This window comes from Protopterus annectens, chromosome 4.part0 (assembly GCF_019279795.1).
Source record: "Protopterus annectens isolate FY-2018-M chromosome 4.part0, PAN1.0, whole genome shotgun sequence".
In the NCBI taxonomy this organism is placed as follows: Eukaryota; Metazoa; Chordata; order Ceratodontiformes; family Protopteridae; genus Protopterus; species Protopterus annectens.
Window position 1 is genome coordinate 1,768,586,578 of NC_056733.1, and position 25,925 is coordinate 1,768,612,502.

At 39.1% G+C, this 25,925-nt stretch overlaps 1 protein-coding gene across 1 annotated transcript in view; it reads left to right on the forward strand.

The window, feature by feature from the left end:
- LOC122800013 (serine/threonine-protein phosphatase 2B catalytic subunit alpha isoform-like) overlaps positions 1–25,925 on the forward strand; it is a 2,229,074-nt gene that overhangs the window by 2,114,779 nt on the left and 88,370 nt on the right. The gene's annotated exons all lie outside the window — the stretch shown is intronic.

A 25,925-nucleotide genomic window follows, 5' to 3' on the forward strand; every position in this document is an offset into this window, starting at 1 on the left:
TGTGTGTGTGTGTGTATATATATATATATATGTATGTGTGTGTGTGTGTGTGTGTGTGTGTGTATATATATATATATATATATATATATATATATATATATATATATGAATATAATTAACAAGTCACAAAACAGTGTACTGTATTGCAAAGTGCAAATTGCTGTGATAGTTGAGAATAATGTTAGACCTGAATAACATGCAGTAATACACATTAATCACAAAAACACAGGAGTACATGTGTTGTTATTTGCAGAGCTGTTAGTGGAGGAGTGACAGTCGACATTTGCTTGAAATGTTCAGTAAAGCGCCTTAGGTACAGAGTAGTCAAGAATGGGAATGTAAGCATCATTATTTAGCTGAGGTGGCTTACTGGCAAATTGCATTGGCTGTGGTGTATGGGCTCCTGGGTTCAAGACCTGGGACTGACGTTTTAGGAGGGTGAGAGGTTGGTGTAATGGTTAAGGTGCTTGCCTTAGAAGCACAAGGTACAGGGTTTGATTCGCACATGGGGTAATTGGCTAGGCTTAAAATGGCCCATGAGGGCAGTTAGCCTAGTACTAATCTATGAACCTATGATTTGCCAAATTACAAAGTCTAAACATCAACATTTGCAGTTATATCGGTCAACTAACACTCTTAAGAATTATCAAAATAAGTGCTGCAGATACAGTTAAAGCATCTGTAAATAAATTCATTATTACTATTATTACACATTCCTTATGGAGAAAATTATGAGTCTTTATATCATATATAGGATTACATTTTGTGTTCCCTATAGACATTGAGAGTTGATAGCAGCCATCTTAAAAAGATGAATTATTAACACATAGGGGAAGACAGCAGTAGAATTTCCTGGCCTGCTCATAGCACAGAGGTACAATGGCTCATCTTGCTTTAACTAGTCCAGTTCAGCTATGAACTAGTATCAGTGATTGTACTGGTCAGAATCAGAGAGAAAAAATTAATCAGCCTTTGGCTTTTTTGTCATATGAAGGGAACGGGCATAGTGGCATTCTGTCTCTGCTGTGGTGTCACTGCACATGTGGTAGTTAGTGGTGGAAGTTGAGATGACCTTACCACAGATAGAGACAGGCCAGCATAAGTTGTGGTACTTGGTTAAGAGAAGCCTCAGATAGTCACCATAATATAGATGAGGTCAGAAAATCTGGCTTGAGGCACTGTGGACAGGTGAAGTCCCAGCACTATCCCACCACAAACAAATAGCTGAAAATAAAATTAAAAAAAAATGAGTCTTTCTTTCTTAAAGTCAAGACAACAGATTTCCTGCAGTGCTGGAGTTACAATGCTAGTTTTAAAACTGTAGAAAAGTAGAAATGCATTTATATTTGGTTAAAGTATTCCTTAGGTGAGGAGCAGCAATAGTGAATGCCTGGAGCCTATCAGTTTTATAGGAGTGAAGATTTTCAGATTAAGATACCGAGAAGACCTCACAAGCATTTCAGGTTAATGTATGGCAAACCGGATAGCAAGGTGGCAGGTTTGTTTTTTTTCATAGCCTGTAGGAGGGTTTTGATTTATAACGGAGGTTTCAAAAGTGTGGGTCGCAAGCTGATTTTGGGTGGGTCGAGTTAAATATTAAACTACACTGGCTGGGGAGGTCCCCCTCCACTGGCGGGGAGGGGGGGAATTGGCCAGGAGATTTATTTTTTAATTAAAAAAAATAAATTTTTTTTAACACACACACACACACCTACACCCCGTCACACACACACATATCCACACCTATCTACCTCCCTCTTACGCGCGCGCACACACACACACACACACACACACACACACACACACACACCATACCTCTCAACCTCTTAGCAGACAAAATCTGGGCAAAGCCAAAAATAATGGGGGGGACAAAGCCCCAAAACTAGGGACAAACGTTAATATTGCTCTCATAAACTTATAAAGTTGCTAGAATAAAAGGTATTGTGTTGGCATGAATTTTCTGAATGATATGAAGTTTGGCACTCAAATGCTTATCATTATTTAGCAAATTCTGTCCTCACTGATTTGCCACAATAAACCCCAAAAAAACACAAATTTTATGAGGAACAGACTAAAAATATGAGGCAAAAATCTGGACATTCTGCTAAAATCTGGACAGTTGAGAGACACCTCCCTCCCTCTCTTACACACACACACCCGTATCTACATACTTCTTACACACACACACACACACCTACCTCCTTCTTACACACACACACACACACACACACACACACACACACACACACACACACACACACACACACACACACACACACAAACATACCTACCTGCCTACTTCTTACTTACACACACACATATCTACCGAACACTTAAACAAACACAGACACAAAAACACCTACCCCTCACATGTACGTTTGTGGTCTGCATTTCAAACGTCTTCTGGTATTCAAATTCCACATGCATGGAAGACGAAGATGTAAATAGCGAGCTGCACAGATGCAGAAGACGAAACCAGTTCCACACACCTGTAACTTCTGTACAACTGGACACAAAGGGCGTTCTTAAAGAAGAAAGCCCTTAAAATAAATAATTAAATCTGCCCCCCCCCCCAGGTCAATGTAATTTAATATTTAATGCGACCCACACTTTGGGAACCTCTGCTGTAGAAGGATTGCTGATACTGTGTTGTACTTTAAGGAGGGGGGGTGCTGCAGTCCTGAGTATGTCCTCCTGTGGATGAGAAGCCTAGTAACTGTGGACCTGTTTTCAGTTTGCCATCCATTCCCTATTGCAGTGTTATCAGCTTACCTTTTTTTTAAATGCAGCATAGGCAGTTTATTCTTCAAGCGCAGTAGGCACTGAATTTGTAGATGAAACACAGAAATATAAAGTTGTTTGCTAGCAGCAACTTGTTTATTAGCTACAGATGTCTTTAATTTGAATTATTCAGATGTTTTTTTACTTCTGCAGAGATTTTGCATATTGACTGATATTAGTGGATTGTAATGGCAGACGTGTGAATGGTCTTTTATGGTTGAAATGTTCTAAATTGGGCAGTTTTTTTTCATTATTGGTTCATTTGTTTTGTTTCATTACTTACTAGAAAAATGTTCAAAACTATAAATTTAAAACTGTCTAGCAAGTGGTGCTGTATTATACAAGGGATATAATTTAATACAGTCAGAAAGGTGAATCAAAGAACTCTTGCACTTTAGAGTGGTCCTAAAAATATGTGCAAGGGGCCTATGATTTGAAAACAGCCCAAAGGTAAACTTAATCCACCACTGACCAGATGCATTTTCTTTGAATGTGGGGTTCAGTGCTGTTTCAGTGAATATGAGTTTCAAGGGCAGAGAAGTTTTAATGTGAAGTCTGTTTTCACTATGAGACTGTATTGTTTTGTTTAGCAAATGTCTATCAGTGTTTGTGCTATATAATTTGAAATAAATGTTTTAAATTAAATCCAAATATCTATAATCATTGTAGAAGTAAAGCAGAAAACAGTATGCACACTGAGAGTTTTGAACAGTATTTATGGTAACTGGTGAGAAATGGCCAAGTAATGGGACACTGGAATGGCTGTGCGGGGGGGGGGGGTTCATTACCCTGCCTAGGGCCACATTTTACCTTGATCCGGCTCTGCATGGCCCCTTTAAATCCTGAAAAAACACTCAGTGGTGGCAGCATCTTTGCCTTTAAGGAGGACCGTGTGTGCTTCACATGCATGCATGCCAAAGTGGATGTAAACTCAGTCAGCACTTACTGCGGAACTTAAACTAGCCATGCCGAGGTGAGTGTGAGTGAGTGAACCAGTGTACGAGTTTACAAGTATGTGTGTTAGTAAAGCTGGTGGTATGTTTCTCTGTATGACAGAGAAAGTGTGTGCATGTGTGTGTATGTAATTTAAGCGAGCTGTTCATATGAGAGATAAAGGTGCGTGTTATTGTGCGAGAAAGTAGGTATGTGTATGTGTGTGACTGTGTCAGAACAGAGAAAAGGTAGCTGTGTTTGTGTGTGTGTGTGTGTGTGTGTGTGTGTGTGTGTGTGTGTGTGTGTGTGTGTGTGTGTGTGTGTGTGTGTGTGAGAGAATACTACCGCAGAAGTCCAGTTAATGCTGTTTGGGAACTTATAAGGGAAGAATTCTATATAACCGTTAAAACTTAGCTGATGTTATGATTGTAAGAGTCTGCAGTACTTTCAAGTGTCAAAGAGCAGTGGATTGTGATCCATAAGCCTCATCATGGCCAAAAGGTCTCGCATGTGAGTAATGGAAATTGTGCCCTATTTGTTTTTTACTGCCCTCTGGGATGGAATGTAGGAGAACTGCTTGGCACCTTCATACAGTTTAATATGTGAAATGCTGATTTGTCCTTGGTGTTTGATTTGAGCACTTTAAATCTGTTTATTCACTTTTGGGGATTACTGTGATGGGCTTATTTACTTTACGTGAGTTTGATCTGGGTGCATGTACACTTTAACGGGGAAAGCTATCATTCTGTAAAGGGACAGTTTTGTGTTCTTTTATTATAATGTATTTATTTGGTGTTGTTAATTTCATTATTATGAGTTATAAAATTAAAGAAAGCTATTATAAGCAGTTAGCTCCAGTTTGCTAGCCAACCCTGACAGTGACAGGCATTCGGTAGATTAGAGTGCATGTCTGTTTCTCCACTGAGCAGACTGAAGAGAAGCCACGTGGTAGCTAGTAGCGAGAAGTGGGTCGTGAAAATTTGCCATTTTCAAAACTGGGTCTCGGTCCATAAAAGTTTGGGAACCGCTGATCTATAAGAATGCTAATTTACAGTGTATGCCTGCTTTTCTCCATCCATTTATCTCTACATATTTGGAAAGATAAGTATACTAACTGATAACAGCATGTTTCTAACTTTTTTTCTATATGTATTGAAGGACAGAGGTCCTTTATACAAACACAAATTAATTTAATCTACTCTAATTTGAAAGCAAAGTGATCAAGATTGCACTGGTTAATACTTTTTGGAAGACAAGGCCTTCCTCCCTCCCTGTATGCTATAAGCTGTACCATTGTACACCTACTTTATCAGTCCTGTGGCCAGTGTTCATAGGTGTGTACTAGACTAGTGGCACTGGAGCCTTTACAAGCCTAGCCCAAAAGATTCCCTGGCAACATGCTGCCCGATGTTCTTTCCCAGTGCCTCTGTCCAGCAGAGCCACTGAAATGATCCCCAGGGTGAATTTTCTATTTCCCATGTACTCGTCAACAGTTCTCGTGAAGCGGGCCAGTGAGGTGCTCTGCTTGAAGTGTAAGGGAAGTCTATTCCAGAGCATGGGCAGTCTGTGGGTTAGGAACCTGTCCCTCCAGCAAGTTCTGTTGATTGTGGAAATAAGGTTGAGGTCTCTTAAGCATGTGGCATGGAGGGATTGGGATTTCTTTAAATGTAGCATATTTAACAGTGCTGGGTCTGACATGGCTTTGTAGGTCAAGCAGAGATCGCCTCTAAGTAGCAATATGATACCGAGAAAAGCTGGAGTTTTTTTATACTTTCCACATAGGGCAGGTGTTTAAGGTCTAGGATCCTCTTTGTGAGATATTTTTGTGGTCTTTCTAGTTGTTGCATATGTCTAGTAAGGTACATGCCAAAAGGGGCATTTGTACTCGATAATTGGTCTAATGAGGGAAGAGTATTGAGAGACAATGACCTCTTTCTTCTTGGATGAAAAACCCTTTGAAATGAAATGTGCCACATAAAAGGATTTTCTGACCACAGTGGCAATGTGATTGTCAAAGGAGAGGTTGCTATCCACTTGTGTTCCCAGATCTGTTATAACACCTTCGGTGTTCAGTGGCCTACCATTGATGTGGTAGTTCATGGATGCCATGTTCTTCCTAAAGGGAATGACGATGTATTTTTTGGCATTGAGCTTAAGGCCATAGTTCTGACATCAGTCATTGGTCTCTGTGAGGCCTTTCTGTAGACTGTCAGCATCATTTGGTGAGCTAATAATGGCTCCTAGCTTGCAATCGTCTGCAAACTTGGTCAGCCAAAGTCCCTTGGTTTTGGCCTGGACTTCAGAAAAGTAGATGCCAAACAGGAGAGGACCCAGGGTCGATCCCTGTGGGACTCCACTCGTGACTGGTTGGTAGTCTGACTTGGAGTCCGCTACTTTCACAGTGTGGGTTTTGTCAGTAAGCCAGTATGCAACCCTCCTTGTGACATAGGGGTTGATGCCTAGTTTAGTGAGTTTATCTCTGATTGCTGAGTGAGGAATTGTATCAAGGACCTTGGCCAGATCGAGGTAGGCTGTGTGAACTACTTTGCCTTCATCCACACCTCTGGTGACAGACTCAAAGAAGTCTATCAGGTCGAGCAGACATGATCTACCCTTCACAAATCCATACTGTGTGGGGTCTAGAGTCTGGAGATTCCCTGTGTCCTTATTTATTAGGTCCGTGATAATCTGCTCCATAGCCTTACATACCAGACTCATCAGGCTAATGGGGCGGTAGTTCCCAGGGTCTGTATTCGCACCCCCTTTGTGGAGTGGATCGCACCCCATTTGTGGAGTGGGACGCCTATAGCGGTGCGCCTTTCGGTGAAGACAAAGCCTGAAGTGAGGCTGTGATTGAACAGGGCACACAGGTGTGGTGCCAGTTCATTTTGCGATTCGTGTAGAACACAGTCAGGGATATTATCAGGTCCCATGGAAGCTCTATTCTTGGCCTTGGACAGTGCGATTTTAAACTGAGCAGCTGTAATATTAGGTACAAGGCATTCCTCAGGTATTGTGATTGGCCCTTTAGGGGGTGAGAGGGGGGTAAAGTTGGCACTGAATCTGTCGGCCAGTATATTGGCAATGTCTGTTGGCTCAGTATAGGAGTTACCATTGTTTAGTAGCTCAGAGCAGATCTGGGCATTGCTTTGTAGATTTTTGACATAACTGTAGAAGGCCTTTTGGTTGTCTTTAGTATCTGCTGCAATTTTGTTTTTGTAGCCAGCTTTAGAAGTTTTGATGAGGGATCTCAGCTTTTTGTTGAAGCTAACAAGGGAATTTTACCAGTCTTGGGACTTCACCTTGTTCTGCAACAGTTTTTTCCTTCTGTTGTAGAGTTTTTTTATGGCAGGGGACCACCAGATTGTCTTTTTTTTGGAGGAGAGTGTCTTGGTTCTATTGGGAATGGCCCGTTCCATGCATTTGTGTATGTGTTCGTACAGTGCATTGGAGTATGATTCAGCAGTCCTGCATTTATTCTTCGTTTACATGGGGGTTATGAAGTTAGTCACCTCAGTGTAATATAGAATTAAGGAGAAAGCTCCCTTGCAATGAACTAGTGATATCAGCATTTCTGTCCAAGTGGACAAAATTTGATTCGCACATCTGGCTTTGTCAAATCCAACTGCCTGTCATCCCTATGTTGGATTTTAGACATCTGTTCTGCTAATAGGAAGTACTAGACATGCTACTGGGGAAACAACCATAGACTTCCTTTGTTGTTAGTTGTGCTGCAGAAACTTTGAAGATGTACACATGAAAAGTTAAGAGCTTGTGTATGCTGTTACATTAAAAAGATAAAAGCTGACATGAGAAAATATAGCAGCTCACTTTCTTTTAGCTAACAGTACACTTTGATGTTACAAATGTTTTCCAACTCTCAACAAGCCACTGTATTCCTGGCAAAATTTGAGATAGGCTTTGTAAAACTTGCCATGGGAGTTCTGGAGGTCAGAGTTAAAAGTTAAGAGAAGCTCACATGGTGTAGTAACCAAACGAGCACACTGCCTTTAAACCAGTTTGACTGTTAAATTCACAACAACAGTACCTTCTAAGAAAAACCTTCTATAGTAAGAGAAAAAAAAAAACGGCTGGAGTTGCAGCAATGGCTTGACTTTATTTGAAATAAAATAAAGAACTTGGTTTAGTGCTTTCGTCCCTGTAAACAGCAATGGAACTTCTTCAGAACCAAGATTAGTTAAAAATGCACAGTTTAAATATCTAAAAAGACTGCCATGTGACATTGAGAACAATCAATAAGATAAAATAAATTTACATAAATGATGGATCTAAAATAGATCTTGTAATTGAAACTTCCTGTGAGGTCTAAAATGAAAAGCAAAGCAAAAAATGCATGTGTGTGATTAACTTAAAAACAAGTAAACAAGTTTAAGACGGATAAAACTGATTGAAGCTATGCGCCTTTAAAGTTTTAAAGCTTTTAGCTGTAGGGCAGGAGTAACAGAATACATTCTTTAATTCCTGGGTATGCTGAAGCATTCAACTTAATTTGCCCCCCCACACACACACACTTTAAACAATTTCTAAAATACCAAAGTGGAATCTACAGAAATTTGTGCAAGAAATAGAATGTTTATAAAGTGAACTACCTTTTTTTCTCTTCATATCATAATTATGTTCATAAATCCTCTTTTTAAGCTGTTTCTTGTTTTTTCTGATGTAGAAACTTATGCAAGAGAGACAGCATGCAATGTAGATTATATCTTTGGTTAGACAATTACTAAGTACAAGTTCAACTTTAGAATTACAGTAGTTGTCCAACACTGTCATTTCTTGTTCTAAAATATATGAACATTGGGAGCAAGCAGCACATTTTCTAGTGGCTAAAGATGTCCTTGGGGTAACCCAATGGTATTTTCAAAAATGTTTTTCAGTTTTTTCCCTGTCTTGTAAACAATTGTAGGTGACTCCTCCAGGGTAGTAAATATAGTTTCATCTGCCTTAAAAATGTTCCAGTTACCTCTTTGATTGCTTTGAAATGTGAAATTTTGCTAAAACAAAGCATTAGTAAAATCTGTGTGTGGTGTAGTTGTCGAGTTCGTACAAGGCTGTAATAATGAACCCATTAAAGGAATGTATTTTGTCCCCCGGCTCGTGAGACTTCCTCTTTAATGGGTTATAAAAACTCATAAGGGTCTCCCCTTTCCAGAAACATGTTAAAAATGTTTCCACATTCCCCCTGAAGTATTTCTGGGGTACAACACAGTCTAGCAGCCTGCACTAGTTGGCCTTTGAATTTGTTTTTCTTACAATGTAGTGGATGACAACTTGAAAAATGCAAATAATGATTTCAAAAAGTAATTTTTCTGTTTATTTTTGAGAGAAAGCATTTTTGTTTATAATCCTTGTATAAGTCCATGTCCAGAAATACAATCTGGTTATGGGAGAAATGGTGGGTAAATTTTAAAAATGAAGTAGAGTTATTAAGGAATTCAATTAATTTTACAACGTGTGTGCCAGGGACTGTCCAAATGATGGAAATTTCATCCAGGTAACGAAACAACAGTTGCCAACAGTCATTGTAAATGGAATTGAATATCAAGTTCTTCTCCCACCAGTACCTAACCAAACTGGAGTAAGTGGGGGCACAGGCGGCCCCCATAGCTATGCCTCGTTTTTGTTTAAAATACTCTCCCTCAAAAAAGATGAAATTATTCATTAAAATGAGTTCCATCAAAGTGGTGATGAAATTAGTCATGGAGTTGTCAAAAGTGGTCATGTCAAGTAAAGCAAGGTGAAAAAATATGAGGCCAGTCTCATGAGGAATGCTAATGAATAAGTCATTTACATCTACTGCGAGGAAACTGCAATCGTCATTATATACGTGTGAGGTGATCTTAGAGAGAAATTCCCAGGAGTCTTTTAAGATGTGCTTAACCTTAGGTAGACAATTTTTAAGTAAACAGTCCACAAAAACTGCCAGGGGTATGTTTTAAAGCCCCTGGCTGCCACAATCAAACCTATAAGGGGGACTAGAAATATCTTTGTGGACCTTGAGGTATACCAAAGGCGAATGGTATCAAAGGCTGAAATTTAGAGAGGAAATTGTAAGTATCAACATTAATAACCTCTTACATAATTTAATCTTCTAAGAGTAGGTCAATTTTCTTGTATGCAATAAAGATTTTGTTACTGGAGACTGTAATGTTGTTGTCTGAGTCATGTAGCATCTTAGAGATATGACCCACATGATCAAGTCTATCAGCCAAGACAATTCCCCCTCCTTTGTCTGCCTTCATGATAAGTAGTGAGTCATCAGACTTTAAATCTATAGTACTACTTTTTCATCAGTGGTTAGGTTGTGATAAAAATGGGAGCAAGTGGATGAAAGTGAATAAAAATCCTTTCCATGGCTTTTTTTTTTCAGAAATGAAAATCACTTGGTGTGGGGGTATAAATACTTTTTTCTTGACCAGTGAAGTGTTAAAATGAGTGTTGTCAGTTGAAGTAAAGGGATGAATCTGAAAATTGAGCCTTCTAGTGTACAGTTTTAGTTCCAAAATGAGCTCAGTAATAACTAAATTGAAATGGGGAACAAACTGAAACCCTTTGCAGAAAAGGGAAAAATTACCTTTAGTAATAGAAATGTCTGTGCAGTTATAGATTTTGAAACCTTTAAATTACACCATAATGCCACCATGTGATGAAGTAATGTGTTCCCTGTCAAGTTTTAAGTTGTTTATTTCATCAACCAAAGAGATGGAAGTTATTTCATCTGTTTTTCCCTTGTCTGCTCCTCCCAAGTTTCCCCGAGTATGCCCATGGGGAAAAATGTATCATTATTGTTACCATTGTTTGTAAAATATATATTGTTCCCTTGTTGTGGTTGACTAATCTCTCAGACCTACAGGAGGAAGGGGGGGGGGGAATTGATAGAACTTCCTTGTACCTGTTTAGTACTTAAATTACCAATGTTGTCAAAAACAGAATTTGTAGGTGGGGGGTACATAAAACATGTACTGTTAGCATCAATCATGTGAGAAGAAAAAGTGACCAAATTGTCACTAAGTCTCTTAGGAAATAGATATGTGATGTGAGTAGCATATTCCTTTAAATCTATTTGCAGTTTTTTCTGTTTCCTCAAAATGTTATTTTTTTTTACCTGCCCATCAATCTTACAAAAATCTGCTCATATTTTAACTTATTAAATTCAAACAACAAGTCAGAAGTATTTTTTTTTCATTTAAAAGAGCAGCTTCTTCTGATAAAGGATGCGATAGCTTAAAATTAAAATTAATGATAAAATTCATAAGATCAAAACCAAATATTTCAAACACGTTCAAAAGTTCAACATGTTCTTGTGAACTGGAAACTATACCATTAAGAAATTTGTAAATGCGTAAGCCCTTAGGGACCCTCTTAACTTTAAGACATTCAGTTAGATATAAATTGTCAGCTTGAAGGTTATGCACCTTTATAAGTTTTCTCCCAAGGGTCCCCATCATTGTAGAAAGGTCACAGTAATCTTTGTTAACAGGTGTGGAAGAAAAAGAACCAAAATCACTGTTGAACCATTCGTTTAAGTCCCTTCAAAAACAACATTTTCATTGACCCCAGAAGCAGCTGGCCTGGAGGAGAAGCTGTTGTACGAACAGTTTTGTGCTGCACTTCCTGGTGTATATGCTGAGAACTGGAACTGTTCATAGGTGGTATAATCGATGGGAGGGAGGTGTGATCTTGTCTATTTGTGTTTGCATGGATAAACCTGTTGTGTTAGTAACCCAAGAAGTTGGGTTAAATTTCCTTGAGAACAGTTACTGAGTAAATTCAGATTCCCTTCCAGAAGTGAAGAAGAAGCTCAAACACCAGATGTATTAGGAAAGTTATTCAGCCCTTCCGTAGTGCAAAATGGTATCACCCGACTTCACTGCCACACTCAAAATTCAAACTCAGAAACACCAAAAACTGTGTGTGGCCGTGCAGCTCTATAAAACCTCAGAAAATGCAAGAGAAACTCATGTAGTGTAGTCAGAATCAAACAAGTACACTACCTTTAAACCAGTTTGAGTGTTAAATTCACAACAGTACCTTCCAAGAAAAATCTTCTATACTAAAAAAAAAAAAAAAAAAAAACGGGCTGCTGAATATTGGAAGAATAAGGCTGGAGTTGTTCCTGGAGTTTAATGTCAGAAACATATGAGAGCTTAAAAAGACAATTTATGAACATAATTACGATATTATGAGACAAAACAAAGGTAGTTCACTTTATAAACTTTATATTTCTTGCACAAATTTCTGTAGATTCCACTTTGGCATTTTAAAATTTGTTTCAAGAAGTAAACGGGGGGGGGGGGGCTTTAGAAGTTCTTTTGTAGAAGAGAGAGTTGTATTGGCAAATTAAGATGAGTGCTTCAGCATACCCAAGAATTAATGAATGTATTTCTATTACTCCTGCCCTAAAGCTAACAGCTTTAAAATTTTAATGGTGCATAGCTTCAATCAGTTTTATCAGTTTTAAACGTGTTTATTTGTTCTTAAATTAATCACGCACGTGCATTTTTACTTTACTTTTCCTTTAGATTCCTTTTTACTGTGCTGTTTTTTTATGGGGCTGTATTACATCAGTGAAATGTAAATACATCGAATACCTCTTCATCGAACTGTTTTCAGCAAAAGCAAATCTCTGTGAATGATTTTTACGTCAAAAATTTTCCCACAGTAAATAACTAGTGGGCCATCTTCAGGAATTTGCTCTTTTCCCCACTGTAGTGTGATCTTGGAGTTGGCATATTTAGTTAGGGGTGTTTGGGGAGGTGCACCCCCCACCACCACCACCAGGGTAAGTTTTAAATGTTTCTGTTTTTTATGTGATCATTGCATTTGCCCAATGCTTACTTACCATGGGAAAAAGTTTGATGTAATGATTGTTTGCAGAGTTTCGTTTTCACTGAAAACGGGTCTATGAAGACGTATTTGATGTATTTACTTTTCGCTGATATAATATAGACCCATTTTTTATTATATGTAAAAAGATGTATCTTTCATAGACCCATGTTTTATTATATGTAAAAAGATGTATCTTTCATAGACCCATGTTTTATTATATGTAAAAAGATGTATCTTTCATAGACCCATGTTTTATTATATGTAAAAAGATGTATCTTTCATAGACCCATGTTTTATTATATGTAAAAAGATGTATCTTTCAATCTGTACTACATTTTGTATGAGTTTTTTACACTTACTTATTTGTTGAATTCATTATGTAGTTAATTGCATTTGGACCCCTTCCCAAAAGTCAGAACACATAAACATCAGGGAAATACAAGCATTACTACTGGCTCTACAAGCATTTCAACCTCTCTTTTGTCCAGGCCATCTACAGCTGTTCACAAACAATATGACAGTCCTCTGGTATGTGAAGAAGCAGGGATGGGGGGGACCAAATCCTATCTCCTGTGCAGGTTGGCTGTTCTGATATGGGAATTTCAGGCCCAGTACCACATGACTATTCAGGCAGTGTACATTCCTCCCAACCTGACTCTTGTGGCAGACTCCTTAAACAGATCCCTGACTCAGTCCCACAAATGGATGCTTCATAGGGACGTGTTCCTGGATATAGTCCACTAGTGGGGTATTCCTGAAATAGACTTATCTCCCCCCTGAATACACATCTTCCAAAATATTGTGCCAGAGTCCCAAGTCCTGTGGTTTGGAAGGTAGACAACCTCTCCTTCTCTTCGAAGGGGATGTTTCTGTATGCATTCCCTGCCCTTCCTCTAATACCAAGGTTTTGTTCAAGATTCGGCAGACCAACCAAAAATGTTGCTGGTGACTCCCTTTTGGCCAAGACAGCACTGGTTCCCCCTCCTTCTACATTTAGCCAATTGCCATCACCATAAGTTATCCCACAGAGTGGACCTACTCACACAGAACAAAGAATCCCTAATACACCCACACCTGTCAATGCTACAGCTGACACTGTAAGTGATAGGATTCTAATCCCCTTCAGATACCTATTCTCAGAGGAGGTGCTTAGGGGTTTGCAGGAGGTCAGAAAACCCAATACAAAAAATTCTTATGTTTCCAAGTGGAAAAGATTTTCATTCTGGTGACTCTGTAAGAACCAAGACGCACTGACAGTGGGAATCCCAGTGGTTCTGTCTTACTTTGATGAATTGCTCTCTGCTGGCTTGGCTTACACCTCTGTCAAAGCACACATCAGCTGTTTCTGCTTGTCTGCATCTTTCTTCCTCAATAGTATCCAGATTTGAGGTGAAACAATTCCTTAAGGGTGTCCTTCACATTATGCCTACCTGGAAACCTGTTCCTCCTCCTTGGGACCTTAATTTTGCCCTAGAAAAATGTACCCAGGCCCTTTTGAGCCTGCATCCTCAGCCTCCCCCAAACATTGCTCCTGGAAAACTGCTTTACTAGTGGACATGATCTCAGCCAGAAGGGTGTCAGAGCTTCAAACCTTTATGGCAGTGTCCCTCTTCTTGGTATTTCATATAGATAGGATATCCTTGAGAACAAACCTTTCCTTTATACCTAAAGTGGTTAATAAGTTATCCGTTAACCAATTCATCTAATTGCCTACCTTCTTCCCTTCTCCACAAAATAACAGTAAGAAAGTACTACACTACTTAGATGTACTCAGACAACTTAGGTTTTATCTGGACAAGACTAAAGCTATCAGGAAATATGATCAGCTATTTATGAACTTTCATCCCATAGCTCTGGGATTACTTGATTCCAAGCAGACTATTTCTTCTTGGATTTCAAAGACTATTTGCCTTTGTTACACGTTCCATGGAAAGAAACTCCCTTCACCAGTGAAAGCCCAGTTCACCAGGGCTGTGGCTTCCTCTAAGGCATTCTTCAAGGGCCTAGATAACAACACCATCCTTGAAGCAGCCACCTGGTTTTCTATACATACCTTTACCAAGCACTACAAACTGGATAGCACTTCCAGATCCAGAGCTGGCTTTGCCAAAGACATTTTACATGGCTTCATTGAGAGTTCCTCTGCTCCTTCCTCCTCCGTTCCTTCTTGAGCTTTGGCACTCTCCGTCAGGTTAAGAATACTGCAACAAGTGAATAGAAGGACATCTATGTTATGGTTAGATTTTAGACAACTATTCTTTCTCATTCATTCTGGAAAAAAAGCTATGTTGTACCTCCTAATTTGTTTACTTTGCAATAACCTTGACTTGGGCCTTAATTATAATAAATTAAGGTACATATTTTAGATGCCTCTACATATTATGGCCTCGTGGAGTAGAGGACTGTAAAACAGCGCTGGTTGGTCAAGCAGTTCCTTAAAGGAATTTTAGCAACTATTACTGCCTTCTGAAGAACCCTTTAGCACCTTGGGACTTGAACTTCATGGCTGACGGGCATACATGTCCTTCATTCAAATAAGTTGGTTCAATACCTTTAAAATTTGTCTCTTGCAAGACTTTTCTTTAGTGTCTGTCACTTTTTCCTTTAGGGTCTCAGAACTGCATGCCATTATCTATAGTGAAACCCATTTAATCTTTTAGTTTGATTGGTCATCCTTTAAGACTAACCCACACTGTCTTTAATCTTTCACATGTATCTTGTGTTTTCTTTTTGAGAGAGAACGAGAGAATGAATGGTAGAAAGAGCCCTTCATACCTTTGATGTGCACTGACAACCCCAGTTCTACCTGAAGAGGGTACACAAGTCCAGAGTTGAAAACCAGTTGTTTCTCCTTTGCTGTTGTTGTAGATAATATTCTGATTGCTAAAGAAACATTGTATGTGAGTTGTTAATTACACTTTCTTTTGCTACTAGGCAGCTAACTATCATTTTAAAAAATGCTGCTATCATAGGCCACTCAGTCAAGGGTGTGCCATTTCAAGTCCCTGTTTCATAAGTCTGTCCATTATGAACATTTGTACTGTAAACGTTTCATTGTCAGGTCACATCTTCAACAAGCATCATTCTCTGGACTGCATTTCCAAAAGTCAGGCCTTGTTTAGTGCAGCAGTCCCTAACGATTCAGTATTCTGCGTTCTTGCCTGTTAAGCCTTCCTGTAATTCCAACATTGTTCTACACTGGATTTTCCTTAAAATAATCCCATTTCAAATGCCCTTCAAAGGTAGATGTTGCATTATATTTGCTTGACAGCAGAAACAGTCTAATCACCTAGTTAGTCTTGTAGGTGCATTTAACATGCGTATAACAATCTACCTTCACTTCATCACGGTCTTCTTTCTCACTCTGTCTCCTGCTGTCTTAAGATCTGTTGAATGTCTTCTTCCTCTTCAAGCCATTCTGATATTCTATTATTTTGGTATCAAACACGGTTTGTGACTAGGTACTTTTATCGATTCAGGGATAGTAGTTCTTTGCAATTTGCTGCCTATGGCCTGTCCTGTTCTTTCCTTTTCCCTTTTATGGTAACTGCTTTGTAACTCAGCAATATAATCGTGTGCACCCATTTCAAGTCGTCTTCGTCTCGCCTGTTTTTTTGGCGAGAAGATCTTCTCTAGTCTCTTGTCCATACCTCTTCCTGTCCCTACTACACACTCTTATGGTGCCTTTCCTCTCTGGACTTCTTCTTGCTCTGTAAAGTCCCTTTAGTTGTATGGCCTTTAGTACTGCGTGTTTGGTTGGAGCAGGACCTGAGCAGGAGCACTCCATCTTTACTTCTGAAATATGTCCCCATGAGGATAAATCCCAGTATTCTGTTTTTTGCTGCCATATCAAACACACTGTGATTCTGCTGCTCCATCCCAGATATGATCAACACTCATATAGATCCTTTCCTGTTCCACAGCCATCAGTTTCAGTCACCCAGTTGAATGTCATGCCAGGGTTTTGTGGCCTAACTGTAGTGTTTTGCACTTGTCTGTACCAAACCTGACATCTTTCTCTCCACCAGGTCAGACTTTTCAAATTGTGCTTGATATTTACCAACCTATTTTTATGTCATCAAAGAAGTTAAACACATTCTGTCTTTAATGGCTCGCAATGAATCAGGGCCAAATCCAGAAATAATCAGGGGCAATCAGGGACACTTTAAAGATTAGTACTATTAACCTGAGATAGTGGCAGAATAAGAGAATGTAAATTAATATACATTTTCTGAAGTAAAAAAAATCTATAATTTGAATTACTGTCACTATTTATTAAGTGTAATTAACCACTTTTTCTTCAAAAGTAGCCAGTTTTTGGAGGGTTTAAGAGGGACATAGCTATAATTTGAGTTAAAATCAATGACAGTTGAGAGGTATGCTGTCTTCCTTAAGATATATGTAAAATGAATGTACTGGAAAGCGGAGGACCCAGACTGACCTCTCCCACTACCCACTAGTGATCACCCTAATTTATGGTATCATCTTACTCACCACAACCATCTGTATCCAACCTTTTGACCATGCAGCAGTCCAGTTTCTCAATCTTGCTTGCCACGTCTGCAGTGTACCTACCAGCTACATGGAGGACTAAGTCAATGATCGTAGAAAGGTCTACTTGTACTTCCTGTCAAGGTTTACTGTAAAATAGTCATGAAACTACATCACAAGTGACTGAAACCAGCACCCTCAGAACATGAGTCCAGTTTGTTGTCCTGGGTATACATTTCCTTTAGGAAAGCAGCCAGCTTTTTCATCTGAAATCTTAAAATGACTTTCTGTGTCTCTGATGTTAAGCTGACAGGCTTATAGTTACTCAGATTTAAGCAGATTCTTACTCATACAAAGATAACACAATTTCCATCCTCCATTCATCAGGCACTTCAGCACTGGTCAGTAATCTGTTGAAGATCTTCATCATGGGATCCAGTTTTACACTGTCCATATTCCTGAGACGTCTGGAAAGCAGTTTGTCTGGTCCTTTTGCTTTATCCTACCTTATATCAATCAAGTTCCAATGCACCTCACATTAATGTATTAGAAAAATATTTTATGTAGAATTGAATAACATGCATACAACACCACATTGCCTGATCCTTTTGCAAAGGATCTATATACAAGTTCCATTTCTTTGAGTGTCAGGTGTCCACATCACAAAACATGTGGATCAAAATGTTGAAGACAGTGAGGGATATCATTAAAATTTGAGACAAACTCGTTGCAATCAGACTCCAATGTAATGATAGGGCAGTATTCATAATACAACAGGAAAAAAAGAAGGAAAGGCCATTGATGTGTCTGGCAAATGGCTTGATGGCCAGCACATGGTTCTGCAAGAGAGAAAGTTACAGGATCATGTACAAGAGTGGCAACCAAACAACTCTTGTAGACTTCCTCCTTGTGATGAAAGGGCAGTGGGTATACTCAAGGAAAAAAAATTCATCCTCAGTGAAACAGCCCACAATATAAACCACTTGAATACAAAATCAGCTGCAACCAGTGGTCAGAGAAGGCTCTAAAGTCAACAGAGACTAGGCTGAACACCTGGAAGTTGACTGGAGTGAAAGCACAAGAGTTCAAAGAAATATGCAGGGCATTAGCACCTTAGGAAGACGAGGAGATAGGTAGAGTAGAAGAAGAATGACAGCCTTTCAAAACAGCATATGTGAGGAGTATAGAGCAGATGCGCAGCTGGGCCAGGTATGAAATATAGACATTATGGATCTCTCTGAATATGTGTCACAGACAGGAATGTCTCTTGCACAGAGCAGTATTCTTCCTTCACCAAGAGTGATGCCACAACATCAACAAGAAATGATTGATTTTAACAACTGGCTTAGTTTCTGGTGTCATTCCAGAGATTCAGTATCTGTCAGCATCCTTTGCCAAGGATGGTCTGCACCTGTCCACTTGGGGCTTTCAGATACTGGCTAAAATTTATCTGGCCCTTAGAGCCTCTTTTAGGCAATGCAAAAATGACAAACATTCCAACATAGGAAAAAAAAACTCAAAGCCACCTTAAGGTGCTACTGCTCAATCTTAGGAACCTACAGGCTCTCCTCACTCTGTAGAATATAGACATCTGTGTCATTTCGAAGACTTGGTTTAAAGCCACAGAAAGCATTCCATACATTTAGACCAACATCAGCATAGACCGAGTCTAAAGGTGGAGATGTCTCAATCTACATCAGCAACAAATATACTTCCAGTTTGGTTAAACAGGATGATGCCCTGAATTTCATCCATGTGCAAGTCACCGTAGATAAAGTCCCTTGTCATATCCTAGCTATCTGCAGGTCTCCATCTATGCCCCAAGAATCTCATAACTCGTGCCTAGACCTAGTGGAGATACTCATCCCCCAAATAGATACTGTATTCATGGGAGACTTTAACTATCCCTCTATAGACTGGGAAATGCACACTGCCTCAGACTCGCAGGCACAACATTTCTTGGACTTTATTAACACAAATACCGTGGACCAGATAGTAAGACCTCCAACCAGAGGTTGAAACATATTGGACCTAGTCACCAACATGGGGGAGAACAGCTCCTCCCCCCATGTCACATCCTCATTGGTGACATCTGATCACAAACTTGTCTCCTTTTAAATAAAAATCAACTCAGACAAGCCAGTTAAACCTGTAACAGCTAGGAACCGTTCTAAAGCAAACTACATCCTACTGAGTGACAGTTTGTCAAAATTCAATGCCCCCCCAAACCCCAAGAGAAAAGCAACCGTTGCAGATTTGTACTCAGAAACCCTGTACAAACACCACCATCTGAATGGTTGCATTGAGGCTGGTGTACCTACCAGATGTACGCCCATAAAAAACAACAAAAGGAAACCACACTGTTGGAATCCCAAACTTAACAGGGTGTATAACAAAAGGAAAATCATGACCAAAGTTAGAAAGAGCTACTCTCACAAAGACAAGAGCTCAGACCAGCAAGGCCAACTACAGGTTAGGATAGTCTCTCAAGCTAAGGACAACCACAAAGCCTTCTTCATCTATGTCTGAAACCTTAAAGGTAATGCATAGCAGTGTGTTGAACTGGTGGTGTATGGCACCACTTTTACTGAGCAGAGAGGCATAGTGAATCTGCTGCCTTGCAAATTCATCTTGAACTTTACCCCCCCCACACACACACACACTGCCATCCCCCTGCTACCCTCAGTGAAATCCCCTCCTAGCATACCCCCCCAGCTATTAGCAGGGAGCAGGTTTTGGTGGTTCTTGCCAAGGTCAAAAACACTGCCTCAGTGGACCTCAACAGTATTCTGGGTTGTTTCCTAAATAAAACATGGTCTTTCAGGCCCACTTGAGGCACTTTTCAACTACAGCCTCAAAACAGTTTGCAACCAAGTGAATGGAGGACTTCAGTGGTCATCCGTCTTCATAAGGGTGGTCCATCAACCAACTCTAAAAACTACAGACCCATCAGTCTGACAAGTCTAATGTGCAAAACCATGGAACAAAGTGCCATGGAAATGATCAACAAGGACATTGTCAACCTACAGACACTGGACCCATTCCAGTTTGGCTTTGTAAAGGGAAGGTCTTGCCTACTTAACCTGGTAGACATCTTCAAGACGGTCACCAAGGCAATGGATGAGGAGAAGATGGTGCATGCCACATACCTTGACCTGGCTAAGGCTTTTGATACAGTCCCTCACTAAGATATTGTTGACAAACTCACCAAACTGTCATGACCAGGTCATGCATATCACTGCAGATGTGGAGGACAGTTTGTTTGATTTATTTATAATAGTTCAACTCATTTATTTATTTATTGGGTAGAGCACTGATCCCATTGGAACAATATCAGTCTCAGCCCAGAATGGGAATTTATACAGTAAAAGAGCATGCTAAAAACAAAGGAATCATTAATGTACAGTGGAAAAATGATTTAAAAGGTAGTCAACAGAAACCACTATGTACAGTATTTATATTAGTTAGAGTAGCAGCATATTAGGAATTAGGAAAGAGATGCTATAGTGAAAATGATAGGCAGTATGTGTTGGGGACTAGGGAGACTAGGATATGTGACCTGAATCAGAGCATTTACAAGTAGCTTGTGCTGTGAAATGTTCTTTAAGTTGTGCTTGAAAGGAGGAGTAGTTAAAGAGGTCTTTAAGATTTGAGGGAAGATCGCTCCAGAGCTTGAGACCAAGGGTAGAAAGAGTGTGGTTTGAGCACTTAAGTCTGTTTTTAAGTGCGTACAAGAGAGGCCCTGAGTGGCTGTGACATCTAAAGTTAGATACTGCTAAAATCTAAATCTAAAGTTAGATGACAGAGGCTAATTAAGCTAGAGGAAAGAGAAAGCCGGGACTTTTCCTTCAGGAGCTGGAAAAGTTGGGAGCCAAGGAGTAGATTGGCTCATTGCTGAACCGACAGCCAGTTGGATTTGACTAGTGTAAGATAGTGGTGTTCATAATTTGGGGAAAGGATAATGAAGCAACAGATGGAATTGGAGATTGTTTGGATGGTGGTAGCTTTTGAAGGCAGATGCTAAAAGAGGTAGGCAGTACTCAAGTCGGGCTAGAAGTATCCCTTTGCCAATAGCATTTCTTTTCAGGCAGAATGGGAGAGAGGAGAAGATTTTGTTAGACCAGAAGACTGGGGAGTTTATCTTTTTCATATGTTTTTGAGATGATGGTAGAAGTTAACTGAGGGATCAAGCCAGACTCCTAGGTATTCGAAGGTATTACTCTACTCAATGGCATTGTTAAGGTGGTTAAGAATAAGAAGTGAATTGGGGTTCTTTTGCCTTTTAGTGGAGGTTCAGAAGAGCATAGTTTTAATTTTTGAGGCATTAAGTAATAGTTTTTTGCTATTGGTTTGTGTGATTGGAGCAGAAGATAGCCATGTCATTAATGTATAGTAAGACTGGAAACTGGGGAAGGTCAAATGCAAGTTTATTTATAAAAATGTAGAAAAGAAGAGGGACCAGTATGGAGCCTTCAGGACGTACTGTTAAAATTTACTGAGAAATATTGGTCAGATATGTAACTTGGAAATAGGGTATGGTCAGTGAAAGTCCAAAGTGCAGTGGAAGTGCTGCAGCTGGACCAGAAGCCATTGTTGCTTCGAAGACAGAAGGCAGTATTGTCTTATGTAGTTTGAGACTTGATTATATTCCAGTTTTTGTAAGATTTTTCCAAAGGGTAGGGAGGATGAAGTCATTAGACAGCTTGGGGTTTTATTTTTGGGGAGTGGTATGAATTTTGCTGTTTTCCATATATTGGACATGCAGTTTTGAGTTAAGCAAAAGTTGTACACATCTGGCAGAGGAGTGACAATCTACTCCCTACATTCAAATATCAACCAGGGGAAGAGGGTGCACAGAAGAGGCATACTATCTTTGGTTATGATCTTTTTAAAGTGGAAGAGGGGAGTATGTGGAGGGGGTTAGGAAGAGAATGAACAAGGGAGTTAAGTAGGTGAGCAGATGGAGGGGAAGGGAGAGTAGTGAGTACTAAATTCTGAAGATGAGAGAGAAGTGAAGGACGAGTGAACATTGGGAGCAGTTTTACAACCTGTTGACTGGTTGACCTTTACCCAGAACTGTTTAGGGGGATGAGAAAGCTTTGATTGATGTGTTCTTATATGATGGCTCTTATGATGTCGAATCACTTGTTTGGACAGGTTTCTGAGGAGTGTATAGTGTTATCTTGTAGTAGGAGTTGGATTAGACTTCCAGGAGTTCCATGCTGTCATGGTGAGTCTGGACAGCTTGGTCCCCAGTATGCTCAGCCTGACACTGTGACTCACCAGTGTCCTGACACAGGGGCTGCACTGCCTGCTCAAACACTTCCCCTAAATCTTGACATACTGTAAGCACCTCTGGCTGCATGGAAGTTGTTACATTTGGCTGTATAGCATAAAGGCAAGTGAACTAGTTACAGTGATTTTTATGGCATGTGGTACACAGTTCCCCTAAAGTGTCCTCATTTGAAAAACATACTGACATGCAAAGGTGTCTGAGTGGTAAAATGTGTGCCAGAACTGAATAAATGCACTTTGAAACTACAGAAATGTAATAACGTCCTGAGCTAGACCTGAAATTGGTCATTGGTGATTGGTGCATTACATCACCGCAATAAACAAACTGAAGTAAAATAATAAAATAAAATAATTCTCATTGAAAATATGGCTCAAATACGCTCTTAGAATGCTTTCTTTATGAGAAAATTTATCAAAAATCTGGAAGATTTGGATCTAGGTGTTTTATTTGCTCTTCACTGTGAGTAGATTAACTGAGAAGCCTGAAAAGGTTCAGTGTACTGCATTCCTGCAGATTGCTGTGGAAGAAGCTATGCTGGTATTTCATTTTCTCTTACTGTTCGTCTTGAGAACAGAAAACAGCAACTCTCAGAGATAAATATATGAGTTATTGTTTATGGAGAAAGAATCATCCATTTAATAGACATTTGTTCTCTAGAGCACAAGCCCCTACAGAGACTATAAGTGCTTATGCTACTGGGTTGGAAGGTATGATTTTCTAATAAGAAATAAAATAGTTTGTTTTGCTAAGAAATGATGCAAAACAAGGACGGGCTTTTAAAATAAATGGATCTGGTCTTATCAAAAGCTATGAATGTGTGCAGAGCAAGACAAATTACTAGTACACAGCTAAAAGCATTATCTGATAAAAATAACATGAGTTAAATATTAATAAGGTAGCAATAAAGAATTATAAAGTAATGGATATGTAAAGAACCGTGCAAGGATCCAAGTTTTTTTTTTTTTTCAGTACTAGATGCAGACCAAGATTTCAGGTAGATAAGACTGAAAACTGAAATTGCAGAGTATAAATGTAACATTCAGTCAGTAAAGTACAGATTTCTTAGACTTCAATTTGATATTTCAATAATACCATATGTGAATTCCAAAGAGGCATTGTTCAAACAGCTGTAGACTTGAAAGGTGTTGCAAACATAATTGATGATCTATTGATGTAGGGAGAGACACAAAAACAACGTGAGAGGAAGCAGATATTACCCCTAAATAGATTGTTATCATAATTAAAAGTTAACATGGAGCAAATGTAAAACAGGAATGGTAAGTCTGAATTATTGGGCTAAAATTCAATATCAGAGATTCTGAAATCCAATTTAAAAATGTCTTAGCAGTCATGCAAACACCAAGGCCAGTTATGCCTGCAGTACAAGACATGTAGGGAGAGACACAAAAACAACGTGAGAAGAAGCAGATATTACCCCTAAATAGATTGTTATCATAATTAAAAGTTAACATGGAGCAAATGTAAAACAGGAATGGTAAGTCTGAATTATTGGGCTAAAATTCAATATCAGAGATTCTGAAATCCAATTTAAAAATGTCTTAGCAGTCATGCAAACACTAAGGCCAGTTATGCCTGCAGTATAAGACATAGCCTCTAGATGGCGCAAGGACTTGGAAAAAATGAGATTTTAAGTGCTAAATAAACTAGTCACAGATACTTCAGCATTAAAATGCTCTGTTGTGAATTAACTAGTTGTGTTGCAATTAGTTGCAAGTAAGGATAAAAGCTAGAGATGTGCAGGAGAGTAGAGGAGTTATCTGTAGGCCAAGAACATTTACAGATACAATAAGGAGATATGCTGACATAGAAAGTAATTGTTGGCTATGGTGTATTATTTTCAGAAAATCTATGAATATCTATCTCTATGGTGAAAAGATTCTGGTGGAAACTGACCACAAACCCTTACAAAGCGTATTCAGAAAGTCTTTCTACAAGACATATCCACAACTGAAGGATATTACTTTATTTACAGAAGTATGATTTGAAAGTTAAATACAGACCAAGTAAAGAACAACACAGCAGTTATGTTTTAGACCATATTTAGAAAAGAAGCATAAAGAGTTTCCTTAAAGAAGAATTAGGAGTTCTGTGGGTATTTCCACAGTTATCTATGAGGGAAGAAAATTAAAATAATTTTAGAGGTGTGCTGAATCTGAATTAGAAATGCAAGTACTGAAAGAATTTAGAATGAAATCATGATTTGAGCAAAAATAACCAGTAAGAAAACAAAGCCAATCTTATTTTTAATTCAGGGAAGAAGTAAGCTGTGGCTAGGACTTAATGTTCAAAGCTGACAAAATAACAGTTTCCAATCAACCAAAAATACTTGAGAAGACACAAGGCATAGAGGGGAATAGTAAAATGCAAACAATGAGCAAGAGATGTAATGTTCTGACCAAAAGTGCCAACTCAGAACAAGTAGCAGAGAGTTGTGCTAATTGCATTGCATGCTATAATAGTAGTCCAGAGGAGAAGATGCTAGCTTACCAAGTACCAGATCATTTTATGGTGCCAGGTGAGCACGGATGTGTTCTAGTTCAGAAAATCCATGCAACTGATTTGTACTGATTATTCTAAGTCCCCTAAAGTAAAACAATCAGTTTGATAACCACAACGACTGCAAGTCTGACTAATGCAGTAAAATTGTTTGAGAATGGGCAAACCATACATTGGCCCCCTGACTGGAGAAAGAACATTCTCCAGCAGAGTGTTAATGTACAGGTAACTCCCACTGAAAAAACGATCTGTCTCTCTTACACACGCACACCCACACAGATTTCTGCATTTATACATGCCAAGCATGCATATGATCAGACATAAACACACACACACACACACACACACACACACACACACACACACATATATATATATATATATATATATATATATATATATATATATATATATATATATATTAAAAAAATAAAAAAACAAAAACAAACAAATACAAAACAATTTAACAGATAGCCCAGTCTCTATAATGCACTCCAGGGCATGTGTTACTGTGTAAATAACACCCTTCCAGGGGTGTAGAACACCACTGGGTATGCTTCATTTACACAGTAACACATGCCCTGTTGGGCATTATTGCTTGCATATTGCTAAGACAGGGGTTCCTTGATGTTCTTATGCCTGACAGCTGTCCACAATGCACAAGTCAGGAATTCAGAATGTTTTTTTTTTTTCATGGGAGTTTGAGTATGTCAAGTCCACATCATCTAAAGTAAATAGAAGGTAATCAATCAGCAGACTATCGCATGCCTAGCCAATAACCAGACAGTGACCAAAGATGAAAATCATACCTGTACTTTGTGTCTGTGAGGTAAACACCTTAACCATTATGTCAGCCCCCAACCCTCTCTACAGTCCTGTGGAGGGAATAAACCATCAGTGAAGAATCTAATAAAAACAGCTGTAGCAAAGGCTGTGATGACTGGCATCTCACAGTTTTAAAATAGAATACCGTTGTGGGTACTTAGTCTCTCAGCATCTTAAATGTTCAAATCAGTTTACTTAAAAGTAAATTGCCTTCTTCAGCTACATTGCTGACACC